Here is a 12,374-nt window from a genome sequence, read left to right as displayed (position 1 = left end):
AATCCTGCTGATTCCATCACGTTTTACTTTCATCAAAGACACGACTAACTCTTAACCCTTTAAGTTCTCCCAAGTCCCAGAGGACAGCTGCCAACAGAGATCTATTGTGTGTGTAACAGAATCCCAGCATGTCGTGGGGTGTGTGTGGGAAAACACACAATCGTCATCTCCCATCTGCCTCTGTGATCAGATTATCAACATCTTATAAAAGCCCACACTGAATCTGCCCTTTCAGAAATCTAGAAGCAGCTCAATAGATTTACACACCTCTAATTTTCCATATTTACAAAATTTATAGCTTTATAATGGCAGTGAATGGGTGTTGAGATTTTGAAGTCCAATAAAGTGCATACATCCATCATAAAAAGTGCTCCACATCTCTCTGGGGGGTTAATAAAGGCCTTCTGAAGTGAACCAATGTGTTTGTGCAAGAACAATATCCATATTTAAAACTTCAAAAACCGTAATCTATAGCTTCCGCTAACTGTTGTACGTGCGTTCACAAGAGACCAGCAACCGAAAGGTTGCGGGTTCGAGTCCCAGGTCCAGCAAGGATTGAAGGTGGGGGGAGTGAACGTGCTGAACGTGCTCGATTTCAAATTTGAAAGTAAAACCGGAAAAAAGCTTTCGTGAGCGTCAGCAACTGCACGCAACCACAGATTGCACGCTTCCCACCTGAAACGTCCCGCTCACCGTGATTTGTGCTCCCTGTAGAAATTTAAATGCCACCCGATGGAGGTGTCCTGGCACCGGCTCTGCGACGTGGCCAATCTAGTCAGTGCTTGCTTGTGTTTATACCAGCCACCTCGCGGCAATTTTTTCGGAAGTGCACCGAAGTGCACTCTGCACTGCATCGCTAAATTTAGGCACCTATTTTTGACAGTTAATAATAATTATCGTCTTACTATCATCAAAGACATCAGCAACAGGCAATATCTCTGACTATCGTTGATACACGATACTATTGCCATCCACTGGAACGCCACTCTCTCGTGAATGTGCGTACAACAGTTAGCAAAAGCTACAGATTACAGTTAAATAAAGTTTTAAACATGGATATTTTTCTTACACAAATGCATCGATTCGCTTTAGAAGGCCTTTATTAACCCCCGGAGCCATGTGGAGCACTTTTTATAATGTATGGATGCACTTTATTTGACTTCAAAATCTCAACACCCATTCACTGCCATTATAAAGCTTGGAAGAGCCAAGACATTTTTTAATATAACATAATTGTATTTGTCTGAAAGAAGAAAGTCACATACATGATGGCTTGATGGTGGGTAAATCATGAGGTTGGCCTAATTTTCATATCCCTTCAAATTTGAATCAGTTTCCTGAAAATTTCAGAGTGATTTTAAATAGGCAGTTCAATATAAATAGACCAATATAAAGTGTTTTAAAAGAGGAGGTCTTTAAGGTGGGGCCCAGGTTTTGTTCCAGCTTTTCCTGGGAGTGTGCACAGAAATCTGGGAAGGGGAGTAGTGGCTGAGGCTCTGTCATCCCTTCTCCTCTGTTTCCCAGAAGGCCTAGGGAGGGGTTGCTGCTGCATGAAGATTAAGGATGTGTGTCAGACAGCAACAGGCCACTTCCTCTAACAGCTGGATCTGCTCCACAGGTGGAAGCGTCAGCATTGTTGTCCAGGAATTTATTCCTCTGAACAAAAACATTGCCTGTGTAACTAGCATTGTTTTTGTTCAGGGGAATAAAGAAGATTCATTAAAGGGATATTTCACTTAAAAATGAAAATTCTGTCATCATGTATTCATCTTCATGTTGTTGCAACCTGTATGACTTTATTTCTTCTGTGGCACATGAAAGAAGATCAGTTTCAGTGTTTGTTGTTTGCCCATTCAACAAATGTCAATGACGGCACAATTCATAAAAGAACAATATGAGGGTGAGTAGATGATAACAATGATTTTTGCCTTGACTTTTGGTCCAGCTATTACTATAATTGCTCCATACCATTTGAAAAGTTTAAGAGTTTGCAGTCAGAACTACACCCTTCACCACATAAAGACCAACCTTTAAAACACTAGGGTCATCCGAAGTCCCAGACAATAAGAGCTTGACACCATTTTTAGAAAGAGATCACTTGCCAGGCTGAGGATAACTACTGGTTTCAGGCATGTTTGGGTGGGTCTCTTGCGGTTATTTGCTTGTGGTTGACCGGGGTGGGGTGTAGCCCGTAAATTCTATTGGACTAGCTGCAAGTAAGAGTAAAAAGTGAGAGGAATGAAAATTAACTGAACTGGACAGCAGTAAAGAATAAATAAGCGAGGAACGGAATATTGAGACGAAGAGAAAGAGTAAAACAAAGATATACAAGGCCTGCACACCAAAGCATGGACTTATAAGATGGTCCAATTCCTAGATAGCAGATCAAAGCCTGTGTATTCACAACCCCAGCAATGAAAGGATAATCTGTCCCTGATCCTTGCTTATCCCCTGCACACAATTTACCACCAAGCAATCAGTGCTACTGAGTTCACAGCTTAGAGCATGCAGGGTATGACCTGATAGCGAATTGCCCTCTGGACTGTCTATTGTGCAGAGACAGTTCAGCACGTAAGAATTATTGGAGATCTCATTTATGCCTCAGATGATAAAGAGAACTGTCAAAATATACTAAGAAAGACAACCAGATATCATGACAAAAATGTACCTGTGGAAGCTTTTTCAACGCAAGACGTAAGACGCAAGATGCAAAATACGTAGTGCCATGTACGTTTCGTGACATATTTGATGTGACATGTCCACTGAGATGAACATACATATTGTACGTTTTATGTGAATTTGGTTTTGTATGTGTCCCCGCAGGTCTGACTTGAAATGTCCATTAAGTAGCACTATAACTCTAACGCTCCATGATGTTTTAAAATAACGTACCATCTGCACAACACCAAAACCTAGCTGATGGTATGAACAAGAAGTGAATGTGATGTAAAAACGCAATCGCAAGCATGCCGTTTTAGCTTGTTTTTCAATCTCTCATATTTTAGGTCTTTCATCGTGAGTCATGTTTTTCACGGTATTCATACCCAAACATTCCGCATCCTAAGTCCAATTCCGTGCCGGCTGAGCTACCGAGCAAACTTGTGACATCTGGAAAGCAAAACATATGAAGCTGTAATCATAACTGTGTACGAAAATGATTACAAGTGCTCACTGTTTTACCTTTTCTAGTGTTTATTTCTGTTGGAAACTGCAGTGATATGTACTTACTGGTACGTATTTCGCATCTTGCGAAAAAGTTCCCACAGGTATGTTTTCATCATGAGATCAGGTAGAAGAAAGAATACAGAGCAACAAAACTCAAGCACAGCATGTACAAAGATACAGTGATATTCTTTTTAAATTTGTAGTAGTGCTGGGCAATGATTAATCATGATTAATCACATCCATAATAAAACATTTTGTGTACATAATTTATGTGTGTGTACTGTGTATATTTATTAAGTGTATATAAAGACATACAACATATATCTTGAAAATATTTACATGTGTATATTTATATTCATATAATTTACATTATATATAAATATATTTAACATAAACATAGCATATTTTTCTTAAATATATACATGTATGTGTGTGTATTTATATATACACAATAAATATTCACAGTACACAAACATATATTATGCACACAAAATCTTTCAGTTTGGATGCGATTCATTTTTAGACTAAATTATTTGTGTTTATGAAGACTTCAAGAGAGCATAAGATGACATCAAAGTGCAAAAATAAATGCAAAAATAAAGGAAATGATCATGCTCTATTAAATATCCAATATATCCCCTTATTGTATGGGACAGCTGCCGTTCTCTTGGCCTGTTAATTTAATCTTTGAAGCACCACGACACTCCGACCACAACAAATTTTCTCGCGTATTCCAAATGAGTTTCTGTGGAACTCGTCCATTTGTTTGCTGTTAAACACCAGCTGCTTCGTACTGCTGTCAATCCTTTAAAGCTTAACACACACATCCTTCAACAGCAAAAAAACAATTTTTCTGGAAAGCTCCTCATGCCCACTGGACTCAATTTGACTCTTGTCAAGCTAACCTCCTTTACAAACATACTACTGTGCGTAAAGCCTGAATGAGGAAAATGTGTGTCCCACTTGGCAAAACTTCAAGCCATGTCTTAAACGTACAGCTTTCACGCTAACTTTCATTAGCTTTGCACTGACTACTCAGGAAATGAGAGCCAGGTGTAAATGTCAGAGCGCGCCAGCGAGCTGAGGTTTTTGTTATTTTGGCCCACTCCCTTCATTGTCTGCCTCAGATCACAGGCACTTTTTGTTCTCCCGTCAGGATGAGGTAAAGAAAATGAGGGAAAACGGAGGCATGTTTTGACGACTGTGTTTCAGAGGTCAATGGTAAAGTGACTAGACATGGCCTTGAGCCAATCTCTAACTCATCTGAGCTTTTAGCACATGGTTCGGATCCCAATATGATGTCACTGAGCAGTAGTGGATGAAATGACGGCCAACTCCAGAAGAAAAAGGCAGACAAAAAGACAAAACCGGCCAAACGGAGTCAGACATTACTCAGCAAGCTATTTCAAGAAGAAATCTCCATCAGGGTAAAAAGAGGGCATGGATGGAAAGTGCAAAAACAGACATGAGACGAGAAAGAGAGAAAGTACTGTTAATGAGGTAATTGGCTGAAAACTAAAGGAAAGGGAGAAGCAGAGTGGAAATTAGTGGGAATGTTACTGACACCTGGCTGTAACACAGTTCCACAGACACAGCAGAACACTGACCTGCTTAAAAAAGGGTTGAACCGCTTTTGTTTTCAATTTGAATTTTTTAGTTTTAAAGTAGTAAAGTAATAATTTAAAGCTTTCTATATATATATATATATATATATATATATATATATATATATATATATATATATATATATTTATCCTGACTGTAAGGCAAGTATTCGCTAAGTTTCATTTCATTTTTGTGCAACGCTCCTATTCAACACCGAGACATCAGAAAGCGCATATTGTTTGTATTCTTTATTTTTACAAAAGCACAACATTTTGTTGATATTGTGAGTGCACGCAAATAAAATTAGACCCTTTACAGTTCCGGATGATATTACGCTTACCTTAATGAGTAAAGATTAAGGTAAGCGTAATATTGCGCTGGCGCCTCCATGTCCTGCAAAGCGCATTTAGCTTCCACTCTCCAACAAACGACTGTATGCGCATAATAGCGTGCATTTATCTAAGTTAAACGTTTAAAATAACATTGTGATATGCTTGAAGATTTTATTTTAGGCAAGTCGTGATGATTTGACAAGGCAAAATTGATCAAACATAGGCTGTGATCAACTCACTGCCTGCCTTTGGCCGCTTGGTCGTTACTTTAAAAAGCAAAAATTTACCAAACAAAAAATGTTCTAAACATATTTCTAAATTAACTTTATAAGGAAACGAAAATAAATATAACCACGTTACTATTAAAAACAAAACTGAGCTATTTTAATAGATGCAAAAGTGTAATAGGAAAGAGAGAAAAGACTCGGACTCGGGCCCAAATTTTGATGAGCCGTCGGACAAGGGTTGGGCCAGGTTGTTACGAATTTATGCAACAAATGTTTGTTTAATATTTACCGTTCTTATTTGGGCTACTTTCTAATTTAACTGTATAATTTACTTATTTAACTTTGATATTTACTTTAGTGTTTTGTAGGCTGAAATAAACACGCACATTTGTTAATCATTTTTGAGCCTCATTTTTTTATGTTTTGAAATTTTATTTATATATACAATAACGGTAGTTGATCCATTACCACCGTGGTGGAAAAAAATCTGCCACCGTCACAGCCCTACACTGAAATACATGACACATCCATCATTGTGTCTCATCTAAATGTTATTACCTAAAACAGATTATAGATGATCTCATTAATGTGTCTATGTAATGTAATGGAATCAAACCACATCATCGGCTGGAGAGAGGAAATGGGTTTCCAGCATTGGCGAATACACAATTTGGGAATTATTTAGGAGTCGCTAATGTGTGTTAAGGAAAAACAGACTGGTTAAAATCGTGGTTATGGATGTGGCCTGTTGTAAACACGAGAGAGAAAGGGGTTATGAAGAGGGTGAGGGGTCAGTCAAGACTGTAAAATATATCAAAGCTATAAAACCTAAAGACAGTGAATGTGTGTGAGAGAGCTCCTCTAACATGCTTAGTGGTATCAGTGACCGCCAGCCAAGGCACACAGTCCACAAATGAGACGTCTGTGGAGCTTGAAACTTATTCTGGGGGGAAAAAAGGCCAAAAAAGCAACAGCCTTGTTTATGTAGGGCCGGTGATATGTTTCAGATTACAGGGGGTTGTATGGAAATTCTTGAGGGCAGACAGGCCCTTTTCTTCACTGGAGAGTGAGAGAAAATCAGGCTGGTTTTTGAAGCCATCAAACTATAAAGCAGACTTTTGAGGGACGTATCTGACCATGGATAGATGCCGTCAGACTGAAAGTTAAAACAGCCGATGAAAACATCACTATAATTCACAACAGGACTGCAGTCCATCAATTAACATCTTGTAAAGCAAAAAGTTGTGTTTGTTAGCAACAAATCCATTTTAAAAGGTGTTTTAATTTCACTTTTGGCCAAAATACACAATAACATTTGAAAATAACAGTGAAAAAGTCCATCCCCTGTTGTTCTCTTACATCAAAATCCACCTACATTTTTGTCTAGAATTGTTTTGGACTGTTTAGTATGTATGTTTGATCTGTGCATACTTCTCTGCTGATTCAGGCTAGATGGTTTTTCTAGTGTTAAGTTCAAACATCTTATTACAAACACAGCTTTTTGTTTCATAAGACATTAACTGATGGACTAGATTTGTATGGATTACTTGTGGATTTTTTTATCAGCTGCTTAGACTCATTCTGACGGCACCCATTTACTGCAGATGAGCCACTGGTGAGCAAGTGATGTCATGCTTAATTTCTCCAAATCTGTTTTAATGAAGAAATGCAGGATGAGCCTGAGGGTGAATTCTCAGAATATTTTTATTTTTCGTATTTTAGGAAATAACAGCAAAAATTCAGGAGGGAAATGATGAGAGGGGATAAGATCTGAGATGTTATTCTAAACAAAAATAGGGAACAATGTTTCTATGATCTATGATGTTATAGAAATTAATACTTTTATTTAGCAAGAATGCTTTAAATTGATCAAAAGTGATGATAAAGACATTTATAATGTTACAATAGATTTCTATTTCAGATAAATGCTTTTCTTCTGAACTTTATTTAACTTTATCAAAGAAACCTGAAAAAAATTATGCATTTTCAACATAATATTAATAATAATAAATGTTTTTTGGCAGCAAACCAGAATATTAGGATGCTTTTTGGGGGATCATGTGACTGGAGTAATGATGCTAAAAATTCAGCTTTGAAATCAAAGAAATAAATTTAATTTGAAAGTATATTCACATAGAAAACAGTTATTTTAAATAGTAAATATATTTCAGAATTGTACTATTTTTCTGTACTTTAGATCAAATAAATGCAGACTCTGTGAGCAGAAGAGACTTCTTTAAAAACGTTAAAAAAATTGTACTGTTCAAAAACTTTTGACTGGTAGTGTAATACTGGCAAACACTTTTGGATATTTCAAATTTTCAAGTACACAGAAGCTGTACTTGCATATCAAAACGTTTTTTGTAAGCGAAAAGGTAAAAATCATATCTAATGGGATTACTGTCCGTGTTTTTATTGATAACAAAAAAGATCTAACCACACAAGAACCGATAGCTGCAAGCAAGCATAGAAGTCAAAGCAGGACAAGATGTACCATGCATTTGGTCAGGATCTATAATAGCATCACAGGACAAATCCTTTGGGCTTGTAGCATTTTTATAGAAAGTATTTTTCCAGTGGCATTTTTTCTTCATCTCTTCATCTCTACCACTAATGACCTTTAAAAATAAACAGTGCTGGTCAAAGTACCTAAATATACACATAAGGCACTGACCATAAAAAGTTTAAATTTATCATTCTTCCTTACAGGCCCAATCATATCGCTTCTACTCCATCTATCCTAACAGGATAAGGAAATAAAACCTTCGACCTTGTTTCTCTGCACAGTGCACCTGAGCTCTGAGAGGACTTTGATCCCTGTGCAGTTCGCTGTGCAGGATGGGAATCGGGTTGCCATGTGTCACAGCTGGACTCCACGTGGCCCTGCTGTTAAGGCAACAAGTGAGCTTTTATACCGTTGATATGAGAGAGGCTTAGCCTTTATTCAGCCAACAGCTTCACAGAACTGAAATCCTCAAGATATAACTACGACAGGAAGATCAAATTCAAACAGCACTATTACAAATGGGGTCTTTGTGATCTTCCCCGTGAGGACTTATAAAAAGTTAATTTCATTCAAAGACACATAGAGGCCGGATTTCATTTGCTTGCCTGGGTTTATATTTGTCTCCAGTTTGTATTCGTCCACTGGCACCGTACTGTAAATATGGAACAGAAACAAACATATGGGTTCAATTTTCACGAATTCCTGTAGTGCTTTTTAAACCTAACCTTAGACCCCTATTTACGGTTATCATCCGGCTGATTTTGCTCAACAAAAACCCTGATAAAAAGCTGTGAGGAAATGGCAGAGATTTACAGCCTTCTGCTTTAAAAGTTTCCCTCATTCCACTCTATGACCACACAACACAGCACATCAATTTTTAAGCAATCATCTGCACTAGATGTGTAATTATTTTTAGAAAAAGGAGAGAAATAGACCCCTGTGACTATAAACCTGAAAAACAGATGACTAGAAAGATATATTACAACTGTGGTTCTCGACTGGTTTTGCTTAAAAATGCAGATTTTACATCTAGTGACAAAATAAAGTCCTTAAAATTAAATATAAAATTAATGTCACCATGAACTCCAAAACAATATGTAAAATTATTAACATTAATTTACACTGTTTTGAACCCTTAAATGTTTAGAACCCTAAAAATTGTAAGCACAAGTGACTTTCAAAGACCAAAAATGATACTGACCCCAAATGTTTATACAGTAGTGTGTGTGTGTGTGTGTATATGTATATATATATATATATATATATATATATATATATATATATATATACACACACACATATATATATATATATATATATATATATATATATATATATATATACATACACACACAAAATTTGCGATCAATCCCACCTAACATTAAAGTTTTTAAATATACTTTTATATTGCAGAAATTTCACATTCAATTTTCAAATTAATTGTAGAAACAACATAAAGATAGTATATTTTTTGTCAAGACAAAAACAATAAATCCCACTATAACTGAGGCATTTGTTGCATTCAGTGAGGACATAATTACTGCTTATAATGACTCATACTGTCTTTTTCCGCGTTGCATAAACATAACAGCATGTCTGCATTTGATCATAGAAATGTCAAACAAGCACTAATCTACACTGCTCAAAACTTGCGTTTGAATAGCCAGTAGCAAATTCTTTAAATATGAAAATGTACTTACACGCTGTGAGTCAGAAGTGCCGGACTGTCCGTGCAAAGTTGGAATTGCCCCACGTTATACCTCCGTAAAATGAACTGCACATACTCAAATATTTGCGTTGTACTGTTTTCAATCAGTGTTGTAAATATAACTTAACCACTGATTTCTAGTTGTATACTCATTTTGAAGGCTAAACAAAGCACTTTTGCTTTCGCAACAAAACACACAGCGTCTCCACATCATTGGCAGCTGCTGCATCAATACTACAGTGAGAATAAAAGTTATGCTTTCTTTGTTTGCGTATACATTTGAGCAGTATTATGCAAATCTTCCCACACCGTGATGTAGACGTGGGTGTGCGTGTTTGAATGAGCAAACATAGGAAAACATGAAATCGCATCATATGACTCCTTTAAATCTTACTTATATAGGCCTATAACAAATTCTTACATGCACGACCAGTTTTAAAGAAGCTTTAATGGCCTTTTTGGCCTTTACCAGTACTTTCATAGAAACCTATACAAAGTAGCCAGAAAGAAATGCTAATTTTAAAGAAATACGTCAGATGGATTTAGAGGCTTTTGCATCTGATCTCTTCATATATATATATATATATATACACACACACACAAAACATAAGCCTAATATATTCTGCCATCTGAAATATGCATGATTATATGGTTAGCTGCATTTATTATTTGCATTTAGCATTGTTTCTCCCTTGTGCATGACGCACAAGTTGAGAACCATTGCAAGATACTATAACAAACATTCAATCAATTGGTCCTTTTTTCTTTTGTTTTTCAATTTTAGAACGCCTAACACAAAGACTTTGGAACAACCAAGCCAACTACACTAGCTGCTAGTGCCTTAGCCAACTGTTAGGGTCAAAGGTTACATTTCTAGTACAGGAAAACGTCAATAGGAAGAGTACTGAAGCCTCATAAGTTGCCAACACTCTTTTCCTGAGCCCATTCTTCCCGTCACTTCTAGCCACAAGAGTCAAAGGTTAAACTCATCATCTAAGCAAACTGAAAATGTCAAGACTATCAAGGAACGAATCAACTATATATACAGTACATAAAGTATACAGTACCACAAGTTCAAACTATGAAAATTACTAGTTTGTTGAAGACTTTTTTAGACTTGACTTTCGTCTGAATGACACATGAAAGCTGGAAGGCTCTGCTACGGCATACTGATTATCAACTATTTCATCTGCAGTATCAGAGCCAGTGTCTGGAAGAATTTGGAACAGGGTCTCGGGCAGCACTTGTAATTGTTTTTGGAAATGTGCAGAGGATTGCCAAAAAATTCCCCAAGATCCTAGGGGCAGACAAAACAACACTGCCATATAAAGTCAAGCCCTCAGCACACATCAAATTAAGCAGTTATTTCAGAGTGCCCACACAAACTCTTGTACAAAAAAATGACGTTGTGTAAACACAGTCATGGGCAGAGTTCAAATCACGCTACAATGTACAGTATGTGTCAGCAGTCCTGACACTTGTTTAACTTTGACACCTCACTGTAAAGAGCTTAAACCCTCACGACTAAACACACACTGACAAATTCACTTTAAATCTCTTGGTTAAACATTCTGTCATAGCTTTGCATTTTGTTACATTTAGGAGCTTCTTTGGCAGAGCAAACCCCGGCTAACTATAAACACACCTTATTCCACTGAATAAAATGCATCTACATTATCCAAATGAGTTCAACCAAAGTTTTGCTTTGACATCACATACGTTCTTCCTGAATTCAAAGCGAAACAGCCTTCAAAAGGCATCACATAAAAAGTGATTTCGAGTTCAACAGCACTCTTCTTTATCACTTAAGAGGGCACAGGATGTGATCTGGCATCACATAGCTTCTGCTCGTCCAGCTGAAGCCCCAGACACAGATGTGGAGACTGAAGAAGCAGGAAGCTGGCCTGGTCACACCCTCTGCAAATAACAAACTGCACACGCCATCTCCCAGCCAGCGAGAAAATCAGGCCATGGCTGAGAGAGGTGGGAAAAACAGACACCCTGTGCTTTTTTGAGTCACCAGTACGCATCTTCTGTTGCTAATTAATGGCCGAGTTGTTTATCCGCACCCACGTGGTGTTTGAAAAATGGATTCATTGTTATCTATATATCAGATACACTACTGTTGAAAAGTTTTGGGTGAAGCCTTCTTTTTTTTTTAATTTCAGCAAGGCTGCATTAAATTGAGGAAAAGGGACAGTACAGACATTTATAATATTACATTATACAATTTTGTTCTTTTATACTTTTTAGCCATCAAAGAATCTTGAAAAAAAATCATGGGTTTCAAAAATAATGATTAATTGTGATTAATCGCATCCAAAATAAAAGTTTTTGTTTACACAATATATGTGTGTCCTGTGTATATTTATTATGTATATATAAATACACACACATTCATGTATATATTTAAGAAAACTGCTATGTTTATATATTAAAAATGTTTATATATAATATCAGTTATATGAATATAAATATATACATGCAAATTCATTTACATTTTTTTAAAAATATATACTGTATGCGTGCATATTTGTATATACATATATATACACAGTATACACACATACAACATGTAAACAAAAATTTTTATTTTGGATGCGATTAATTATGATGCAAATACATATTAAGTAGCACAACTATATTTAACATTGATAATAATACAAAATGTTTCATGAGCACCAAATCAGCATATTAAGATCATTTCTAAAGGATCTATTTTAAACAGTAATCATATTTTTCAAATATTACGCTTTTTACTGTATTGTTTCTGTAGCAATGTCATGAAATAATCATACTGACCTTAACTTTTGAACAGTAGTGTATATGGT

The 12,374-nt window shown here is 36.4% G+C and overlaps 1 protein-coding gene across 1 annotated transcript in view; it reads right to left on the bottom strand.

Moving 5' to 3' along the window:
• Positions 1-12,374, bottom strand: part of myo1d (myosin 1D) — a 79,092-nt gene that overhangs the window by 65,342 nt on the left and 1,376 nt on the right. The window lies entirely within an intron of this gene.

Source organism: Labeo rohita, chromosome 12 (genome assembly GCF_022985175.1).
Source record: "Labeo rohita strain BAU-BD-2019 chromosome 12, IGBB_LRoh.1.0, whole genome shotgun sequence".
Lineage (NCBI taxonomy): Eukaryota > Metazoa > Chordata > Actinopteri > Cypriniformes > Cyprinidae > Labeo > Labeo rohita.
The sequence above is the reverse complement of the archived record's forward strand: the minus strand, read 5'-3'. Positions and strand labels throughout refer to the sequence as shown.